This window comes from Phyllobates terribilis, unplaced genomic scaffold (assembly GCF_046119375.1).
Source record: "Phyllobates terribilis strain yellow unplaced genomic scaffold, ASM4611937v1 Scaffold_1__5_contigs__length_1240528914, whole genome shotgun sequence".
Classification (NCBI taxonomy): domain Eukaryota; kingdom Metazoa; phylum Chordata; class Amphibia; order Anura; family Dendrobatidae; genus Phyllobates; species Phyllobates terribilis.
The window spans coordinates 500,307,925-500,328,708 of NW_027362761.1; the positions used below are offsets into that span (position 1 = coordinate 500,307,925).

At 42.4% G+C, this 20,784-nt stretch overlaps 1 long non-coding RNA gene across 1 annotated transcript in view; it reads right to left on the bottom strand.

Moving 5' to 3' along the window:
• The window catches only part of LOC141168365 (uncharacterized), a 172,584-nt gene extending 170,499 nt beyond the window's left edge, over positions 1–2,085 (bottom strand). The window contains exon 1 of the long non-coding RNA XR_012252107.1: positions 1,945–2,085. This is a non-coding gene — a long non-coding RNA (uncharacterized lncRNA). The remainder of the gene's footprint in view (positions 1–1,944) is intronic.
• Positions 2,086–20,784: the final 18,699 nt, after the last annotated feature.

The window sequence follows — 20,784 nt, forward strand, 5'->3', positions numbered from 1 at the left end:
TTGTATATCGGGGTGAGCCTATGATGCTCCTCTGCCCCCTCAACTCCTCTCTCCTTTCTCCTCTTGCCTTCGGCCACACTCGGGGCCCTCAGAACTAAGCAGCAGATGTGCTGCGTCTTCGGTGCTCTCAGTGTCAGCACGCTCTCAGACTCTCTGACTCTGTCTGAACTACTAACTCAACTCACTGAGCTGCCTGGCTCCACCCTTCATATATATATCCCTAACGGGCTCCCTCTGGTGGTGTGAGGTGGAAGGGTGGAGGTGCTTGTATGTAATGAGGGCTTCTTGTGGAGAAGTCCGTTCATGCATCCTTGGTCCTGTGGTACCTGTGAACAGCAGGGTGCCACATAATCACATTATACAACAATAATAAGTTTAGTATTGAGTACATGTCTCGTGCTGCGCATGTACTTTTCCTCTTGTGTATGTAGTACCATTTTACCTAATGTTTAATAAAGGTATTTTAACTACTATCATTTTCAGTTACTTTTTGTCGCTATATACTGTCCTATGGACCGCATGTTCGGGTTGTTATCCTTTTTCTTGTATGCATCTTTACCCAATGGTCAGCCATTCTATGGTCCTTGTGCTGACTTCCACATATTGGATTTCATGCCAGAGACTGGATTCCAATACATCTCACTATTTGTATAGTTTTCCAGTGGTCTCACTTTCTCACATAGAGTAGTAGAGTACCATGTCCACTATGCTAAAAGCACAAGATTTCTATACAGTGAAGAGAGGGCCATATTTTGGGAATGGAGAGGCATTAACAAATGAAAAACAATACCCGATTCAGGAAAACAGCGGCATTTACTCCACATATAAAAATTACATGTGTATGGCAAGAGATAGGTTCTTTTAAAAGGAGTTCTGCTGGATGTTAACATTAATCAATTTTCCTGCAGGGGAAGATAGCCATAGATTCTCTCGTCTGAGAGAATCAGCCGATTATGCAAATAACACTCTGATCAAACTCTGACCAGAGTGTGAGCATAGTTCGATCCAATTATCTCGGATGAGGAGATGGAGAATAAAAACTTCTCAATCTTCTCTATTGTGTTAGTGTGCGGAAAATGGACTGCACTCAAATGCCACCTGAGTGCAGTTCGATGTTTTCCTTGCATGGTTCAGTGCGATCAGAATACTGGATCAAAATTGGGTGCGCAGCAATTTTTTCCTTGGACAGTCTCTATCCGAGGAAAATATTGAATATGTGCACGGCTCCATACACTAACATTGGTCCGAGTCCGATCCGATGTTATGTCGGATTGCACTCGGAGCGGAAATACATTAATTTGCACCTGCCCTTAAGATACATCATCAACTGTTTGATTATTCAAGTTCCAACCACTTCATTGTTTACATAAGCGCAGTGGCATGACTGTCGCAGTAGTTATGCCAAGTACTGCAGCTTCTCCTAAAAGCCACCCTCCACTTTTGATAGCTGTCAGTCAAATGAAGGTATAGCTGATCGTTCGACCAGCAGCTATCTTTCCTGACTTTCCCATACCTCGGCTGTGTGCTCATGTGTTCTCTATGAGAGACACGATGCCTGACTCCTCTGGAGGGCGCTCATCTCTTAGACAACAAATAGATCGGAAATCCAAAATTGGACAGTCGGATCTTTAACCCCCCTGACAATAATCTGTCGGGGAGGCCAAATACACATTAGACTGTCTGTCGAACCCTTTGATGTCGGATTGAGTATGGAGGGCCATTAATAGACCTCTTTTCTACAATATATAGCAAATGACCAATACATCTCTCCATATTCATATCTGGTTGGGGGACCTGGGCTATGCCAGGTACACACATGGCTACATTTCTGTAAATGCATGATTGTGATTGACAAATATTGTAATAATCTTAGTTGGATATTTCACGCTGTTGACATGCATAAACATTCGGTTAATTATAGGTATAATATTACACATCACTTACGGGCAGACACGCACAGAGCAAGACCTTTCCTCGGCTTTTGAAAGACGCACCATAAATGCTGTAATTAATTTCACACAATGGCGAATGGAAACCTTCATATGATATCTTGAATAATAGTCCGGGAATAGTGTGTTGTGTGGGTGGTAAGAACAATAAACCAATGGAGATCTCTGTTTAATATGATTTTATCTTTTTTTCCCTCTTTCAGCTGTTGGATTGCGATTTGCACCATGTAAATGTTTGAATGTTGCTATTGACAGAATAAACTAAACACTGATAGATAGACCCATGAATACTGCGTGATCAAATAAACGTGTCCTTGCGGTGGCAATGTCACACCGGACTCTAATATATGATATAGGCCTGCACTTATATTCACTTTGCAACACATTTCATAAATGTTTTTGCTTCTGACCATTTGTGGTCTGCAGATAAATGTAGGATACAGCGCGTCTTCTGCAGAGTTTTAAAGGGTTTTATGAGTAAATAAAGGTTATAGAAACAGCAGAGGCCATTTATCAGCTGTCCCCTTTATCTGTTATGGGAGACTGAATTAGTAATCAATTGATAATATAACGTATGAACACATAGTCCATGTTTCTACTCACTTTTTTATAACGGCTTGTCATAAAAAGTGGGTAGAAAATTGGTCAGTTTGTCCTGGTTATGGTGCTGTGCTGGATAGCTCCGGATTTATATTCATCCTTTGACGACTGATTTGCAGTAGGCTGCCGGTTAGCTTTTTCTTCTAAGGCTATCACTAAACTATAGTAGTTAGATGTTACAGTAAATCATAGGGTCAACGTGTCCCTGGATGAATAGCACAATACGGTGGCTAAACAGTGGAACACAAATAAGTTGTGCCCTACAGCTTCCTGATATATATATAAAGTGATACAGTAATCGGATATTCTGGATGTGTTTACAGCACTCGAAAAAATAATGCCAAGAGTTCTAAAGTATTCAACAGCCAAACAAAAAGTGCCTTACAGCATTGAAACTGATCATGCAGGACTCAGATAAATGGCGTCTAAGGGATAAAGTATGTCCTTGCGGAGAGCACCAAGTTGGCATAAGGCGACTTATAGATCCCACAATGCTTCCCTGGGAATTTAAGTATATAAATAACCTTTTCAGAGAGAAAGAGGTCAGAAACTCTTACCACATGACTTAGTATAACAAGCCAAACCAGAAACACATGTTTCTGGGTGTTTGCCCCTCATCAGTGCAAATCAGCAGAACTGGTTTAGTTGGTTGAGAAGCCTCTGACAGGGAGTCTAAAGGGTAAAATTTCTACTCGTGGAGAGCAGTTTCTGGTTTGGCTTCATATCATAAGTCATGTGGTAGGGCCCTTCAAAAGGTCAATATTGACTTGTAGTATTCCTATGGTATACTACTTCCCATCTACTTCACTTCGGAGGCACTAGATTTTCTGACCTTTTCCTCACTGAAGAGGGTAATTGAACAGAAAACTGGTTATAAAATACTTGTATACAAAGGACTTGTGTGACCAGATACATAAATAGTGTACACAGTGGTAAAATAAATACATAGTGCATACCGCTTCCAGATAAAAACTGCTGGACTGCTGTTAAACAATATTTCAGTATATCGATGTGTCATACAGTGTACCAATAAAGCCGCATGGCTCTGGAATATGATTATAAATGTCATTATGTCAAACAGCAGCCAGAGAAATAAATAGAGCTTGTAGGGTAAAAAAATGGCGCATACATATTAAACCCCTTCCCGACATATGATGTACAGGTAAGTCATATGTCGGGTCCCATTCTTGGATGCGGGTTCAAGTACTGAGCCCGCATCTTTGCCAGCACACCTATGATTGATGGGGATGATGTCTTCTACTTCATCCAAACAACCGTCAAAGCCTCACCACGGTACAGGCGTAGGGGGTGTGGATGACATTATTCATGTCTATCATGGAGGGGCGGTTGTACAATGCAGAGAAGGAGCACGGTTTGGAGATGCCCATTGGAACGCTCATGCTTATTAGAATGCAGAGGCAACTTGAAAACTTTTTTTGTTAGGTATCCGGGTCTGCCACAGTTATATAGAGGGCTTGTTAGGTATTGATTAAAAGGCTGCACAACAGTGTGGGAACAACTTTTATAAGGAAAACCTAATAGCATGTTCCCTTTAGCTTCCCAGATTCGGTTCTCACATCATACCTGGGTTTCTAACCTAACAAGCCTAGGGTCTATAAGTACAGCTATTGAAATTTAGTTCTGAATCTTCTATGTTCAGCAACTGTTACAGAGACAAAAAACACTTGCCTCTAAAAGCAAATAATCTTTCAACAGGATGGCACTAGATGAAAAAAAAACAAAAAAAAAAGTGGTGGGGTGAAAACTAATATGGTATACGCCAAACCTCCCTTCAAAGTGCAGCCATTACAACTGTTTGAAACTGGAACTGGGGCTGATCAGTGCCAGGGGTCATTCAGGCATCAGTGATTGTTTTTGAATGACAAAAATAGAACGTGTTTTGGATCAGATTTTCATCATGCTTTGGATCATGTCCATCGGACAGTACTCAGATGTCACAAGGATGGCATCTGGGTGCTCACTGATTTTCATCATGGACCCATAGACTTGCATTGGTGAGATTGATCATAATCAGACACGTTTCCGTGTTTTGGTTTAGATCACTCAGTCGTCAAATAAACATGGACTCGTGAACAGTCCCATGCATTATAATAGGCACAAGTTCGATCTGTGAAAAACATGGAAGGACTGATGTCTGACTGTATGGGTTAATAAACAAGAAGAGTTGTAATATCCAACCCATTCATACTGTTTCAAGATGAACAACAGAGAAAAACTTCAATGCTTTGTACTTATGTAACAGGAATGTCTAGAGAGCTCACAGTTTCCATACCATCTGTAGACTTTAAACATCCGGAGTACCCATAGAGAAGGCTGTGATGGTTTATTACTGTCGTTGCCTTCTCCATCACTAGCATGTGCACTAATAAGAAGTGCTGATGGTGCTTGCTCCTTCATACACAGCGGTCACATGATCTCTGGGCGTAGAGAGGGAGCAGGAGTTACTGGGTCATAGGAGACCCAGACAGCTTTGCTATGCAGTCAGTAGGCAGCATTTCCCTTGCAACTGAGGTTAACATACCAGCCCAGTTACAAGGGAAATAAGATAAAGATAAAAATATTTAAATATAAAATGCCCCTCAACCAAAGGTCTTCTATGACTTATGGGGGTGCACAATGAGTAAAATAAATGAAAAAATAAAAGAAAATAAACTTAAAATAGCAGGTAAAAAGTGAATGAAACAAAAAAGAATGCCACTGTCAATCCAAATTGCTGTTACTAGTCCCTCCCCTTAAAAAAACCAAAAAAACAAATTAAAACGTGTCAGATATTTAAAAGTATTTGGAACAGAATGGGAAACAAATTTTTAAATGTATTTTAGTAGTCCCATGTGGTCATAAAAAAAACAGGAAAAACAGATACTGGTTTTCTTTATTTTCCCAATGATATTGCCCAATAGCAGCAAAAAACCCCTCAGAGAATATGACAGTGACATAAAATTAAGCCCCATGTATCATGAAAATAAGATGATTTTTTAAACTGCATATATGGAAAAACCCAAAAGTGTGCCCGGTTAAGAACGAAGGTAAATGGCCCAGTTTTGAACTGGTTAACTAGGTATAACACCATAATCTAGGAATAGAATATGAATCCCAGAAGGAGAAGAAGTGAATACAAAAATTCCAGAAAAATATCAATAAATTTATTGGATAAGTAGTGGACATGCCCCCAGAAGAAGCAAGGCAAAACGCGCGTCGGGGTGGAGGGACACGGTACTTATAGTATTGCTGCAGATGGTACAAATTCTGCTTGCAAGGTAATTTTTCCTTTTAAGTTTATAGTATTAAGTGTGGCTGCATGTATACCCCACTCATCATATATGGTTAATGAGAAATTGATTGGCTGATGGGTACCTTTTCTATTTATTGCACTCCATTTTGATGTGGGCCTATAACATTGATTTTTAGGCATCTGCCGCGTTTCCTTGTTTGTGAGGCACCTTTGTTTGTTTTAAAATGTTATCTCTTATTTATGTGTTCAATATTCATCCAATAGATGTATTGATATTTATATGGGATTTTTGTATTCACTTCTCTTTCCTGGGATTCATTTTCTGTTCCCAGGTTATGGTGCTGCATCTAGTTTTGGAAATGCTATCCTTTAATACTTTTTTTTTTACCTTTAAAGTGACATTTCTTTTACTGTATGTACTGATTAAATAGATTATCTAGTTTGGAAATCTCATATTTCAAATAACAAATTTTGGAACTTTGAGTTTTAAAATGAAGGCCTCCTGTTTAAGACTCATGTATTAGTCATTGTATCTAGAAAAGTTTCTCTCACCCTTAAGAACCAGTATGTCCATGAGTTACATACACAAACAATTGATCTTAATGGTAAACGTGCAATTACATATTTGCCCTTTGGGGGCACTGCAGGGAAATCAGTTACCAGATTTCTATACAGATTACAAATTATCGCCTGGCATTGCAGCAGGAGGAAAGCCTGTAGTCAATTTTTTTTTTTTCATCAGAAGACACTTCTACTAAATACCAAATCAGACAATAACCTCAGCTCCCAGTATATACTGTCTGGTTAGTAGCAGATCGCGATAGAAAATTTACTCCAACTGGCTCGTATATTAACTATTTGTATCGTTTCTTAAGAAAGCAAACCATAACAAGAATAAGGCATAGGATTGAAGCGGAATAAGCCGTTTATGTTATATAGTCTATTTATAGTTGTTATTAATTTCCGCAATAATCTGGAAGTAAGCTGAAAAGTGCCTAAGCTTCAGGTATGCAGCTTATGTTCTCAAATGCGTTCTAAAAGACATTAAGCACATTAAATCTAAACATTAGCATAAATCTCCAAAGAGATTGCGTCAAAGGTAAAGAAAATAAGATGTTTTCCTCTATACGAAACATATTTTGAGTGACCGCAGTTATGTAAATGAGAACTATCGTGTTAACGAGAAAATGACCATGCATAACCCCTGTACATTATCTCTATAAAACCAGCCGGATCCTGTTTTCATTTTCCCAGTATAGACCATTTGTACACTTTACTGGTCATTGGAGGGGCAGGGGTGAGGGTTACGGTAGCCTTTCTAGGTATTCGTAACATTTCTATAATGTATGAACCAGCTTATCACGCTTATCTTTCACAGTGTTTGCTGAAACAAACATTTCAGTTTGTACAAACTATCCTTGCTCTGAAGGAAGGGAAATACTGGAATATGCACTTTTCATTTATTTATTTTTGGAATTCACATAAGTCTCATGATGTTTGTACTGGTTACTAAAAAAAATAATGATTGTATTGTGTGATAATGTTTAAATGAGGGTTTAAAGGGGTTGTCCACTAATTTTATACTGATGACTTATCCTCTGGGCAACACCCAGCACCCCCATCAATCAGCTGTTTCTGGGGCTGGTGCCAGCCAGATGTGATCAGTTGCAGAGCGGAATAGCACAGCTCCGTCAATTGTATAGTGGTGACAGTAGGGTACTGCAGATCCACTCCCAATCGTTCGAATAGGGGCAGATATGCAGTACCCAGCTGTGGTGACTATACAGTTGATGGAGCTGTGCAATTCAGCAATTGATCACATCTGGCCGCCGCTATCACCAGTAACAACTGATCTGTGTGGGTGTAATTCTATGGATAGGCCATCAAGATGAAAGCAGTGGATCCCTTTAAGGGTTTTTAGAAAAAGGTAATTATTAATTACTATCTGCTACTATAATTATTATCTGCTACTTTGGATCTAATCCTAATAAACAGGGAGGAAATGATTGAGGAGGTAAAAGTGGCAAGGACCCTAGGAGGCAGCGATCATGCTATTATAGAATTTTGGATAACTAGAGGAGGAAGACATGTGAAGACTCAAACTTCAAGGTTAGATTTTAGAAAGGCAGATTTTAAGCGACTCAGAAAGAGAATAGGAGGGATCTAATGGCTGGATGTGCTTAAAGACAAAAATGTCCAGGAAGGATGGGAAATTTTTAAAAATGAGATTCTCAAAGCACAATCGTTAATAATCCCGAAAAGTAGGAAGAATGGGAAGAATTTAAGGAAACCAGGATGGATGAACACAGAACTTAAACACATGCTAAAAAGAAAGAAATGTTTATCAAATGGAAAGAGGGAGGCATATCTAAAGAAGATTATAATGCAGTCTGCAGAACCTGTAGGGCACGTATCAGGTTAGCTAAAGCTGACAATGAATTAAGGCTTGCAAGAGATGTCAAAAGCAGTAAAAAAGGATTTTGGGGGTATGTCAAAAGTAAAAAAAAAGTCAAAGATGCTATAGGATTTTTACAGGATGAATATGGTTAAAGGGTAAGAAAGAATGTTGAGAAGGCCAAACTTTTTAATTCCTATTTTGCATCTGTTTTCTCTCAGAAAGAAAATGTAACATCAACTGATCTTCTCTGTCCTATTAAAGGAATAGAAGAATCCAGGTTATCTGTAAACAGAAAGATTGTGAGGGAATATTTAGCTAACATAAATGAGTTCAAGTCTCCAGGTCCAGATGAATTACACCCCAGAGTACTGAAGGAGATCGTAGAAGAAATTTTAGAACCACTCTCAATAATCTTTGAAAATTCTTGGAGAACAGGAGAAGTCCCAGAAGACTGGAGAAGAGAAAATGTTGTTCCTATCTTCAAAAAGGGGAAGAAGGTGGACCCAGGGAACTATAGGCCGGTGAGTCTGACTTCTATAGCAGGAAAGATCTTTGAACAAATTATTAAACAACATGTATGTAAGTACCTGGGTAAGAATGAAGTGATTAACCAGAGTCAGCATGGGTTTGTAACTAACAAGTCATGTCAGACTAACTTAATTTCCTTCTATGACAGAATCACTGACTGGGTGGATCAGGGAAATGCTGTAGATATAGTATATCTTGACTTCAGCAAAGCATTTGACAAACTATCTCACACCATCCTTATTGAAAAAATGACCAAGTATGGAATGGACAAGGCAACTGTTAGGTGGATTCCTAACTGGTTTAGTGATCAGACTCAAAGAGTGGTCGTAAATGGCTTCACATCCAGTTGGATGAATGTCTCAAGTGGGGTACCACAGGGCTCTGTCCTGAGTCCTGTATTGTTCAACATCTTTATCAATGATTTGGATGAAGGAATTGAGGGTAGACTGATTACATTTGCTGATGACACAAAGCTAGGAGGTATAGCTAATACTAGAGAAGAGAGAGAGAGGATTCAAAAAGACCTAAATAAATTGGAGCATTGGGCAGCAACTAACAGAATGTTTTTTTTTTTTTTTTTTATTATTATTATTAATTTATATAGCGCCATTGATTCCTTGGCGCTGTACATAAGGAGGGGTTACATACCAAATACAGATATCACTTACAGTAAACAAACTAACAATGATAGAACGGTACGGAAAGAAGAGGACCCTGCCCTTGCGGGCTTACATTCTACAGGAACGGGACAGAGACAGTAGGTTGAGGGTTTGCAGTAGCTCCGGTGTTGTTGGCTGAGGTGGCAGCAAGCAAGGTCATGGCAGGCTGTACAGGGAAAAATGCAAAGTACTACATCTGGGAAATAAAAATGAAAAAAGGATATACAGAATGGGAGGAATAGAGCTAAGCAACAGTACATGTGAAAAAGACTTAGGTATACTAATAGATCATAGACTGAACATGAGTCAACAGTGTGATGCAGCAGCAAAAAAGGCAAATACAATTCTGGGATGTATTAACAGAAGCATACAGTCTAGATCACGTGAAGTCATTATCGCACTTTACTCCTCTTTGGCCAGACCTCATCTGGAATACTGTGTCCAATTTTGGGCACCACATTTTAAAAAAGACATCGACAAGCTGGAGCAAGTTCAGAGAAGAGCGACCAGAATGGTGACCGTTCTGCAAACCATGTCCTATGAGGAATGGTTACAGGATTTGGGAATGTCTAGCTTGCAAAAAAGAAGACTGAGAGGAGACTTAATAGCTGTCTACAAATATCTCAAGGGCTGTCACATTGTAGAAGGATCATCTTTATTCTCATTTGCACAAGGAAAGACTAGAAGCAATGGGATGAAACTGAATGGGAGGAGACACAGATTAGATATTAGAAAAAACTTTTTGACAATTAGGGTGATCAATGAGTGGAACAGGCTGCCACGAGAGGTGGTGAGTTTCCCTTCAATGGACGTCTTCAAACAGAGACTGGACAGATATCTGTCTGGGATGATTTAGTGAATCCTGCTTTGAGCAGGGGTTGGACCAGATGACCCAGGAGGTCCCTTCCAACTCTACCATTCTATGATTCTATGAAAAAATAGCAAATCAATTCGATGCAAATCAAACTTTTGTTGAATTTTATGAAATTTGCAGGTTCCTGGAAACTTGAACAACTTACAATTTGCAATGCCCAGCACGATTCTACATATTGTAGAAGATTGCAACAGCTACAGAATGCTCACATGTTCATAAGGGCAACTGCATGGACTTCACCATAAGCCTTGCAGCTATCACATCACATGGTATACCAAGGCTAAGACTTAGGGAGCCGCTAACAGCAGCACAAGCACTACCAACTCTGGCTGGCACCAGCTGTCCTGGCAGAAGTACTATCAAACACAGGCCACAATCGACCTTCTGTGCAAGCATGTTAGTGAGGAAGAAGTGGAGGGTATTTTGAAATATATGGTACATTACTCATTTCAGTCACAGCAGAATGATGTTACCTCTGACAGTGACATAGTCAGGGTGAGTCAGCAATCTGCACAGAATGGACTGCGAAACCACAAATTGCTAAGAGGGATAATTTTTGTACCATTTTTAATTTGAAAAAATCTGAAAAGTCTGTCAGTGCGCTGTTATTAAATTGGATGTTTGGTATTACTGGGCTTACCTCCTGTTTCTGACCTCAGGGTGTTATACGCATTTTTCAACGTAATTGCAGGCTTTGCAGTATTGTGATTCACAGCAAATTGATTCTCTGCAAGTCACATTTTTGGAAAAAATGTATCAAAACCGGCAAATTCGAATTTGAAAAGATTTGATCATCTTTAGTAGTTATTTTAAAGTTAATGAGTACATATCCTATGCGATACAGTAAGGCTTGACTGGGTGCAAGAAGCCTGTGTAAAGACAGCCATGGCTAGACAAGATAGCAAATATAAATGAGGTTAGGGCAGAAAAGAGTTAACCCTGTTTGGGGTCAAATTAGAAGATTAGAAGAGGAACTGATGCTAAAAAAAGAAAAAGCAGGCTAACTGCCCAACTTAGGCTATGTGCGCACGTTCAGGATTTGAAGCAGAAATTTCTGCAGAGTTTCTGCATCTCCTTGGCACGAAAAACGCTGCAGAAAAACCGCCAGGTTTTGACTCGTTTTTGACACGTTTTTTGAAGCAGTTTTGTACATCAATGAATGCTTTTTGGAGCTAAATAAAGTTATTTGGTGGGACATTGCTTTTTGGATTACCGTCAAAAGTGGGGTGAGTATATTGGTTAATTTAAATTATTAAAAAATGTGTCTGTTGTATTTCTAATAAAGTGTTTACTCTGTGTCTGTGTGTTTATTTAACTCTTTACTTTACTTTAATTAGATTTGGTGATGAAAGGGTCTGATTGATACCTTGTCATTACCAAACAAAAGAGCTAGGTGTCAGCTAATCCCATTCACCCAATCTCATTAGCATTTCCATTCATGTAATTTCTGGGGCACCTGTGACTTGCTAATTTTAGCCTAGGAAGGTGCCATTAGGCAAACATAGTCCCTGGCTATTATTAACAGCTCATAGCGGTTTCGTTAGCTGCTACATCCCCCGATCAGCACTCAGCAGCGCTTTGGACGCAGCGTATTTTTGCTTCGTCCAAAACGCGGTGTTCTAATGCCGCACTTTTGTTGTCGGTACAAGTAAATCCACCGCATATAATCACACTTCAATTGGTGAAAATCTGCAGCAGAGACTAGTGTGTCCGCTACAGAAATTGACATGCAGCGGGTGAGTTTGGGTATGTGGCCACGATCAGGAGCTGCTGCAAGTTTGATGCTGTTTATACAGCATCAAACCTGCAGCGTCCAGATGTTACAGCATAGTGGATGGAATTTCTAGAAACCCCATGTCCACTATGTGTGCTTCTGAGGCTGCGAATCACCCATGGACACTGACATGCTGCACGTCTTTCAGGACCGCAGTATGCCAAATTCTCTTGGAGAGTCGCTAGTCTCAGCAACAGAAATTTGACCACTAGAATGTATTGAATGCAATAAATACGCATGGTTCATTTGGATTTACTTGCGTTCAATAGAATGCAACGTTTTGGACGCAGCAAAAAATATGCGTCCAAAGCGCTGCTACGTCTGGATCATGGGCACAGAGCCTAAAATATTTAAAAAAAATGGCGTGAGCTCCTGCATCGTTTTTATAACCAGCAGAGGGAAAGCTGACCGCTGGGGGCTGATATTAGTAGCCGGGGAAGGGGCCATTAGCCAACAATGTTCCCTGGCTATTAATATCAGCCCACAGCTGTTTGTTTAGCCTTTACTGGCTAGATTACAGGAGGACCCCAGAAAAAATTGATGTGGGGTCCCCCTATAAAATCTAACCAGATAAGGCTAAACTGACAGCTGCGAGCTGATATTAATAGCCAGGGAAGGCGCCATGAATACTAGCCCCCTCCATGGCTATTAATATCATCCCTCAGCAGTCCCAGAAATGGCGCATTCATAAGATGTGCCAAATCTGGTGCTTAGCCTCTGCTCTTCCCACTGCCCAGTAGCGGTGGTGAGTGGGGTAATGGGGTTGGGGTTCACGTCAGCCTTGTATTGAAGTCCAGGTTAGTAATGGAGGGCGTCTATAAGAATGTAAAAATAAAAACCAACCATATCACTCACCTGTCCGCCGTCACGACGTAGTCCACGATTACCACCAATCACTGATGTCACTGCTGTAGAAGACAGCAATGTATCCGGACAGGAGTTTAAAATCACTCAGTATACATTTCTGCTGCAGGAGTGAGGTCACTGAGGTTCATCAGCTGATCAGCCCCGGTGAGCTCATCACCAGTACTGGTGGGAACATTCTTCAGAATGTTCCCACGGTGAGGTCACGTGAGCTATCAGCTGATCTTCAGCTGACAACTCATGTGACCGTCATGTGACTGCAGGTCCTGGCAGCGCAGTACACTGCTGGGAGCAAGCGAGCTCCCGGCAGTGTACCGCCGGCCACCGGGCTGAACGCATTAGGAGGACACCGGGGGCCGCCGGACAGGTGAGTATAATGTTTTTTTTTTCATCTTTACTTTTTTTTTTTACATCCTCAGCCGCGCCGCTCTCGCTGTTATCAGCGGGAGCGGCGGTCGGATGAGAGGAGTAGTAGTCCTTCTCTGCCGACCTGGGTACCACCCGCAGCCCGTTTCCACCATAAATTCGCACCCATTGGCTTTAATTGAAATGCAACAAATGCACAAATATACATATTATACTTGCGGATTTGCTGCGATTCAATAGACCTCAATGCGCGCAAATTCGCGGTGGAAGCGCGTGCACAATGGACATGCTGCATTTTTTGGGGGGTGAAAAAACGATGCAAAAACGCTGAAAAACCGCTGAAAGAAGTGACATACTCTATTTTCTAAAAGCACAAACAAGGCAGAAAATACGCAGCAAACAAAAAGCAACATGTGTGAACAGAGAATTCTAGTTTCTCATAGACTTTGCTGGTACTTCCAGACGCAGCTGAAAATTTGCATAAAAATCTGCTGCAAAATACGCAGCAAAACACAACGTGTGTGAACATAGCCTTACATTGAGAAGTCAGTGAAACTCCCAAACACTCTTGTGGGGAAAAGGAATATAGGAGGGAAGGTGATTATTTTTTTATGGTTGGTCGAGAAGGTAAGAGGTGGGTGTGAGTGGATTGATTGGCTGAATAGGACGCAGTGATTTTTTTTCTTATTTTTATCTTTTCATGTCACCATAGATGTGCAATGTGGGGAAATCATTGGAGTTCAAAATAATTAAGAAATAGGTGTTTACCAGAAGGGAGCTAAGGCTCCGGACTTTCAAATTGTGGAATGTGGTGGAGGTTTTGGCGTTATTCTGCAGGAAAATATCTGGCTACATCCTAGGATTTGTTTGTCTGCTTCTGAGATGGCAGGAATTGGCCAGAAATGTAAGTGGGTGAACAGATTCCAACAGATTTCATGGCTTCATGGATCCTTTTCCTAATGGTGTTACACTCAGTTACTATGTTTGTTATTGCAAAGAGTGGAATTTTTGGAGGCTTCATTTTTGTACCAGCCCTATTTGTTTGTAATTTCATATGTTGCTAGCTTAAATAAAATGGCTGCTGTAGCCAATTACGTCCAATTACCAGTGTTGTGCTATTATTGGGAAAGGGAAACATAATAGAGAGAAGTACATTTGATTGGGGAAGGAGCAAGCTGACATTGTCCTAGTCATGTCTTGTGTGCTAAACTTATAGCTAAGACTCGGCTGGCTATATACTTTTTTTGTTCAGCTGAAAACTATTTGTTCTGACCATGTGACCATGTAGAGAAGTGTTTCCGAAACCCCATCCTCACGGCCCCCCACAGGTCATGTTTTCAGGATCTCCTTAGTATTACACAGGTGATTGAAGTATCATCAAGGCATCAGGAATTCTCTCACCTGTGCAATACTAAGGAGATCCTGAAAACATGACCTGTGGGGGGCCGTGAGGATGGAGTTTGGGAAACTGATGTAGAGCTTGGGTTTATTAAAATTTACATTACAGGGGATGCTCAGGACTAAAATATTGATCACCTAGCCTTAGAATAAATCATCAATATTGACTGGGGTATGTACAGTTTAGTGACTGTTCATAGGCGCTGCAGCTGAGATCACATACACTTCAGTAGGAACTTAACTGCAGTACCCAAGAATGCCCACTACACAGTGTAAAGAGCTGTGCTGTTCCAGCTCCTTACACTGTGAACTTCCTGCAGCTGCGATTCCAGGAATGAACGTGAACAGTTGCGATACTCTGTGTTGAATCCCCGCCGATCTCATAAGGATAAGTCTCCCTAAAAAATAAGTCATCAATATCTTAGTCCCTTTAATGTTTCAGCAACCAGAACCACATAATCCAAGAAATCTCAGTAATGTGGCACCATGCAGAAGAAATTTCCAATTACTTCAAATGATATGCTACAGAAATCCTGATCACCATGGGTAAGATTATGGATTTTTTTTGGCAATGGGTGGATATAATTTGGTAAATTCTTGTCCAATTTGTCGTTACTGTGAAATGTTGAAGAATTTTTACATTCAAGACCAGAAGGAAAATTTTTCTCGATGTGTGATCACTGTCTATTTATTCATACATACACACTAATATAAATCCAAGTGTTTAGCATAGACACAGCAACTTAAAGGGAACCAGTCACTACATTCGTAGTTTGGACAGCATGAATGAGACCCCGGTTGAGTTATTGAAGCCAGGTATGTTTTACTCTGAAAGGTTGCAACCTTTCTGAGAAGACCTACTTTGAAGAGGCGTGTGAGAGGGAAATATGTGGATATTGCTGCGGTAAAAGCCTCCGGCCACAAAAGGTCTCTGTTGCCTCTGAAAAGGGACTCTATGGTGAACTTAATGGTGTTTGTGTGAGACAAGAGGAAGAAGGAAGAAGAAGAGGCAGATCGTGCTGCTGCATAGAAAGCTCGGTGTGTGCAGAGTGCTGGAAGCTAAACAGGGCTTTAAGTAAAGGTGAAACTATGCCTGTGACTCCTGATAGAGAGGGAGAATCACTTTGGGGGGGGGACTATGGTTGGATGCAGAGTTCGATTCCCCCCAAGGTATCTGTGTGACGTGAAGGACCATCTGCCAGCATGACAGACTGAAAGTGTGCTTCTGTGACATCTCCAGGACCCTCCTCAGTCTCCCAGCTCAGTGACCGGTCAGACAATCAAACAACTTCTCCAGAGATCATTTAAAGGCCAGTAAGTCCTGAGCTCAGGCCCCACCACAGGGATCCCGGTGGATGTGTGCATACAAATAGCAGGAAGAGTTTGGCGCCAAACACAGGTTTTCAGAGACATTGTTTGCTAGCAGTTCTGGGTGAACCTTAGCTAGAGACTCCCCACTGTGATGAGGCAGTATATAGATAGAATAATAGTATTGCAAATGTAAAGTGTTGTTAAGTTTGCGAACTTTTGCGCTGCAACCACTGCAGGGGCTGCCTAGTGCACCCATCTGATTACATAATTTCTCTGGGTAACACTCGGTTACCGCACTAGGGGGAACCACTGGTTAGCCAATTATAGTTGATCTTTTAGTACATCCTGGTCCTGTCAATTGTACAGTGCAGGGGTCCCAGCTGTCAGAGCTGGGTGTATGTGAAGTTTGTGTTCTTTTCTTGCATTGCTGGGGCAACCCAGTTTGTGTTCTTAGTAAAAAAGTGGTTCCCTAACAAAGCGTCTGCTGGTATCCTTTGTCCTTGGCCCGCTGTATTCTGAGAGAGACCTCCCCAGTAAATGGTTTATAACTTGGCATAGTCGACAGGATACAGCAATTGCCTTGGACGGGGACATGGAGGGAGACAACCCCTCATTAGCGGATACCTTCCGGCTGGGGCGCTATTACAGCATTTGCTAAAATATGATGGTAAAAACATGTTTCTGCAAGATTGGATAGAAAGGGTGCAGAGTATGATTAAAATGTGCAATCTGATTCCGGTGTTCTGGGCAGAGATAGCATTGAATGCCAGGCGGACAGTAATGGTATGGCCCGAGTCCGAAAGGGACGCCTTAGACAAAATACTAGCGCTGCTTGAAGGAACCCACGGGGGGTGTGCCAAAGTGACTCAACTGCGAAGTTTCTTTTTCAACATGCCGCAGCGGGAAGGCGAGATTGTAATGCAATACTCCAATGCCTTGCAAGAAATGTTGAATGAAGTACAGCGGCGGAACCCCAAGGCTATGGGAGCTTTCCAGGAGGTGGATAGGCTGTTGCGGGATCAGTTCATTGCTGGAGTAGCGAACAAATTCCTGCGGGACAAATTGCAAGAGATGACCCGGATGACGGCTAATCTGATGTTTTGCAATGTTTACCTTGCTGCATTAGAGAGGGAAGAGCAGTCCATGCCTGTGGTCGAGAAAGCAGTGAGTAGCACTCAAGTGATGGACATCCGGACAAGGTCTGAAGATGCGGAGCCTCTGAAGAGTGTGGCCCAGGCTCTGCGGGCAGAAATAAAAGATCTACGACTCGAAGTGTCCCAGATGCAAATGAGGTCGGTGCAACCTCTGAAGACAGCTCCAGCTCCCCGAGATCCTCCATCTGTCCTGACTCGGGTGCAGAGGCCAAATGGAGGAAACACATCTGGTGCACAGAGACTCAGGAGGCTTTTCTGCAGAAATTGTCATCGTTTTGGCCACCTTACCATGAATTGTGATGACGGTACTGACCTAAAGATGATGGCACTAGCTTTAAACTACCAACCGCTGCAGTAGCTGGGCGCCCTGCAGCGGTCCCAGTTTTGTAAAACCCACAATGTGGAGAACACGATTTTTATTCATGCAGTCCGATGCTAAAGGCTGATTTTGAAGGACAGAAGGTGACGTGTTTGGTGGATACCGGGTCTGAATGCACCATTATGCCCCCAAAGATCTTCAAGAGCTTCTTTGGCCATATGATGGAACCAAAAGACGGGAGCGTTATTTGTCTTACAGCAGCAAACAATGGCCAGCTGCTCGTGAAGGGAATCATGTGGATGAGAGTTAACATATGTGGTCAAGACATCTGTATGAAAGTAGTGGTCCTGGTGCATCATCCCCTTAAGAGAGACAGAACTTAACCCCGCAAAATACAGTTCTTTCAGGCTTGAGCTGCTGGCCTTGGTTTGGGCGATGATCGAACAATTTGCGGAGTACTTAACAGGGGCTGAAGTGGTAGTCATGATGGATAACAATCCACTAGCTCACCTGGAGAACGCCAAACTGGGAGCGCTGGAGCAAAGGTGGCTGGCACGGCTGACTAAGTTCAACTACCATATCAAGTTCCGATCAGGAAGGGAGAATTGAAATGCAGACACATTATCTTGAGTTACGATGGGGCCACTGGCGAGGAGTATCGATGATGAACTGGAGGACACTATGATGCCTGACCTGGGCAGACTACCTGTCTTCCGGAGTGTGGTACATTCAAGTGGGGTGGCCTCTGAAATGCCTACAGTGCTCGGAAAAACTACTGCAGATTGGTGGGCTGTACCCGCTCCCTTGTAGATAGGAGCCCCTTCTGTTGTGATAATGCCCCCCAGAGAGACAGTTTCACAACCTGTGGTTCCCTCCAGAGACAACATGCAGGAAGAAATGACTGCCCCAGCTCAACCTGTGGCCGCCCCCAGCATTAATGTATCAGGGGAGTCGACAGCTCCAGTCCTGCGAAGGACCACTCGGACTACCGCTGGCATACCTCCACAACATTATGCGCAGGACGACTTCACCTGGGAAGGTGTGTCGAGGACGCCAACCTCTAGTGGAGTGGCATGTGAGAGGGAGATATGTGGACATTGCTGCGGTAACAGCCTCCGGCCACAAGAGGTCTCTTTTGCCTCTGAAAAGGGACTCTATGGTGAACTTGATGGTGTTTGTGTGAGACAAGAGGAAGAAGGAAGAAGAGGAGGCAGATCGTGCTGCTGCATAGAAAGCTCGGTCTCGGCAGCTTGCTGGGAGCTGAACAGGGCTTTGAGTAAAGGTGAAACTATGCCTATGACTCCTGATAGAGAGGGAGAATCACTTTGGGGGGACAACTACGGTTGGATGCAGAGTTGGATTGCCCCCAAGGTATCTGTGTGACGTGACGGACCACCTGGCAGCCTGACAGACTGAAAGTGTGCTTCCTTGACATCTCCAGGATCCTCCTTGGTATCCCATCTAAGTGACTGGTTGGACGATCAAACAACTTCTCCAGAGATTATTTAATGGTCGGTAAGTCCTGAGCTCAGGCCCTACCACAGGGATCCCGGTGGATGCGTGCACGCAAATAGCAGGAAGAGTTTGGTGCCAAACATAGGTTTTCAGAGACATTGTTTGCTAGCAGTTCTGGGTGAACCTTAGCTAGAGACTCCCCCCTGTGTTGAGCTTGTGTACAGATAGAATAATAGTATTGTAAACGTACAGTGTTGTTAAGTTTGTGAACTTTTGCACTGCAACCACTGAAGGAGCCGCCTAGTGCACCCATCTGATTGCATAATTTCTCTGGTTAACACTCGGTTACCGCACTAGGCGGAACCACTGGTTAGGCAATTATAGTTCATCTTTTAGTACATCCTGGTCCTGTCAGTTGTGCAGCACAGGGGTCCCAGCTGTCAGAGCTGGGTGTGTGTGAAGTTTGTGTTCTTTTCTTGCGTTGTCGGGGCAACCTAGTTTTTGTTCTTAGTAAAAAATGGTCCCCTAACAAAGTGTCTGCTACTATCCTTTGTCCTCGGCCCACTGTATTCTGAGAGAGTCCTCCCCGGTACATGGTTTACAGGCGGCCGGGGACTATGAGTCTCGGATATCTAGTTTGAAGCAGGTCCCTAGCGGCTTCTCCCAGCCCCGCTCCCCATGACTGACAGGTCTCTCTATATACACAAATATATAGAGACCTGCAATTCATTGGGAGAAGCTGCCAGGGATCTTCCTTGGATTAGTCATGTGAGACGCATAGTCCTTGGCTCTTCAGAATACAGTATGCTTTCTGTGAAATGTTGCAGTATTTCAGACTAAACCATGCACAGCTGTAGTTACGCAGCCAGGATCTGATGCTTGCTGCCCGTAGTCCAGGCAGAATTAATCTCCTGTCAGGTTTCCTTAAAGCACCACTCCAGCTTTTATGTTTTTCAGTGCTGGAGTGGTGCTTCTAATGTAAGGTCCCTGACCCGGGTCTTATACTCACCCTCAGGTGTCTTCACCTTTTTCCCTTGCTGCTCCAAACCTGCGATCCCATCTTGTGACCACAGCATCTGACTGACCGGAAGTCAGAAGTTACATCTCAAGCTCTCAGTGCAAGTCTATGAAGAGGCAGAATGAGGCTCTCATAGACTTGCATTGAAGAGTGACCTCTGGCTCACTCCATGAAACACTGGAGTGATCCGGCAGGTCACAAACTGCCAGAGACCAACCGGAGCAGCAGTGATAAAAGGTTAAAATAGCGACAGGTGAGTATAAGAGTAGGATCAGGGACTTTAGATTAGAAGCACCAATCCAGCGGTAAAATTAAAAAAAAACACTGGAGGGGTGCTTTAAAATACATAACATAGCATGTTTTACAAAAACCACGGGGAGGCAGCCTTCTACAGACTCATAGCTATTTCATAGTATTCTCTGTAGACTGTAGAGAATGTGACCCCTGGATTACTACACGGCTGCTACAACTTGTGAAAACCTTCTGTAAATTACTGGTGACTATATTTTTAGGAACAGGGTTCTAATTTAAGTCGTCTGGAGATGGCTCGGCTCACTTTAACATCAGGTTTACACTTTGTTGAGTGTCTGTCATTTATTTTCAACCTCCGTTCCTTACGTTGATCTTTTAAACCCTTAGAGTATGTGCACATGACGTCTAAAAGACACTTGCAAACCCAGCAAATTTTTCAGGAGGAAGACACTTCTAGACATGCCTTTAATCTTTTTTTTGGGGTCTTTGTCTCTTTTTCCAACGTCTTTTTTCTTGACTTGCATGGAATATTGCAGCCACCTAAAGAACGGTCAGGTCACATATTTTAACCATGTCGCATCTTTGGAATCTTAAAGCGGTTAAAAGAAGCTC